This window comes from Lupinus angustifolius, chromosome LG11 (genome assembly GCF_001865875.1).
Source record: "Lupinus angustifolius cultivar Tanjil chromosome LG11, LupAngTanjil_v1.0, whole genome shotgun sequence".
NCBI classification, from domain to species: domain Eukaryota; kingdom Viridiplantae; phylum Streptophyta; class Magnoliopsida; order Fabales; family Fabaceae; genus Lupinus; species Lupinus angustifolius.
In genome coordinates, this window is record NC_032019.1 from 5,983,914 (window position 1) to 5,986,380 (window position 2,467).

Sequence of the window (2,467 nt, forward strand, 5' to 3'; positions counted from 1 at the left end):
ATTGGAATGTTGATGGTCATGATTGTTGCAGCAAAGATCCCAGATCTCAGATCTCAGGAACTCCTTTACCTCATTCTCTGTTGTTAATGTTATTAAATTAAGAAGAAACCTATTGAAAGTAATCATCATGCACCTAAAATCGATTAATTACTTATATATAAGGTTTATAGATACCCTTGGTTTACACAAAAGAGTACAATTTTCAATGAATTATCAAAAACACAATTTGTAGATTTATTAAAATTCTAAATTTAGGGTTATTTAAAATTCTAAATTTAGAATGTTTTAGATTTATTTGATTGACATGTGATATTAGGAGATTAAAATGTTTCTCGAGGATGAATATGTCGAGAGATTGAAATCTAGTGTTAAATATATAGGCATTAAATTGAAATTCATTAATGAACATATTTTAAATAATTTTTATCTTTAAAAAAATAAAAGTTATTAATATGAATGCTATTAAATTGACATTAATTTTATTTTTTATTAAATTAATAGTTCAATATTTATGCATATTGAGTGTAATGTTTTTTACATGGTCGGTATCTCATCTATCATTCATATGTTTTAGTATTAAAAATCAATAATAGATAATATATTAATAATAAATGATGAGCCGATAGTGTTAAATAAACTATTACTTGTCAACTCATATATAATAAAATCATAAATTAATATTATTAAATAAATGTTGTAGATTTTCTAATAATGTTTTATTAAATAAAATCTATCGAACAAATATTTAGTACTCTGAATATTATTAAATTAAAAACATTATTTATTTGGAGAAATAATCGAAAAGGATTAGTTAATCATCTAAAGAGTTAGAAGATAGTATTGTTTGAGACACAAAAATTCCTTAAATTACCAAAAATAATAATAGTAGAGTTCATATTTCATTCATAATTGTTTTTAAATTCTTATAATTTTAGTAGGATTGATTATTTAAGTTCTTAAATATAACAAATTTAAACTAATATGCTTGACATGTCACAGAATGACATGAAAGGTTTTCTCAAGAATGAATTAGAATCTGATGTTTATTATATAAGTTTTGACGACATGTATACATGGCATAATGAGATGAAAATATTTTTTGAGAATCAATATGGGATGAGATTTGATTGTTATTGTTGGGCTGAGCCCAATAATATAATTATGGATACTACATCCAAACCTAAAAGAATAACACATTCACCTTTAAAGTTTAAAGATTATGTTTGATGATTTATTTAGGATTAGTTTATCTTAATTTAAATAACTTTTTTTTAGTTTATCATTATTTATCTTTAGTTTATCTTTAAATAATCAGGTTGAATCAATTTAAGATGTAGCTATGCAGACTTTGAAGAAATAAGAAAATAATATTTTCATTCCTAATTTCTCTTAAACACTTTTTTACTTTTTAATTGTTTCTGCTAGGTTTCTCAAACCTTAACATTGGTGATTTCATTGTTGTCTTCAAGATGCCTCCTAAACCTATATCTGCATCTCCCTCCACCTAGTCCAACATGGAGGAGCTACACAACCAAACATTACTAGACAAACTCACCTCTCTCCAACATCACATATGTGAGAGCCAGGACATGATGAAAAACATGCTTAATGGATTGGTGGAAAATTTGGCTAATCTAACCACAACTAGTTCCCAATTTCCATCACAACCACCTCTACATGGATCTCGACCACAATCCCCAGCAACCAGTTATGGCTTTGGATATTTTCCGCCACCAGGTACAATTAAACCTCCAAAATTAAATTTACAATCATTTGATGGGACAACACCTCAAGATTGGTTATTTCAAGCAGAACAATATTTTAATTTGTACCAAGTGGCACCCTTCCAGAGGGTAGAATTGGTTACCTTTTCTATGAAAGGGGATGCTTTAAGTTGGTATAAGTGGGTGTTTATTACCAACTAACTTACTAGTTGGGAAGGGTTCACTAACACATTGCTAGTCCGTTTTGGATCTTCTCCTTTTGCAAACCCTCAGGCAGAATTGTTCAAATTATGACAAACTACAATAGTGGCTGAATACCAGACACGGTTTGAACGACCTTCCAATCAAGTTGTAGGATTGACTTCTAAAGTGCTATTGTTGTCTCCTATCCGGGTTAAACCCAGAAATTGCTAGGGAATTGGCTATCCAACAACCATTTTCTATCACTCATGCAATTGGCTTGGTGAACCTTGTGGAAAGTAAAATTGTAGCTTCAAAAATGACAACTTGGCATTCAACACGCCTAAACATTGTTGTTTTGAAAAGCCAGACTGTGAGCATATTATTGGAGAACAAAGCCACCATGGAAACAAGACAACAATAATAGTTAATCGATTAATTGGATAAGTGTTAATCGATTAACTGGGTAATTGTTAATCGATTAACATAATAGTTAATCGATTAACTGGTTAGAAAATCAAGTAAAACATTGGTTGAACAATTCTTTTAATTGGCACATTTTA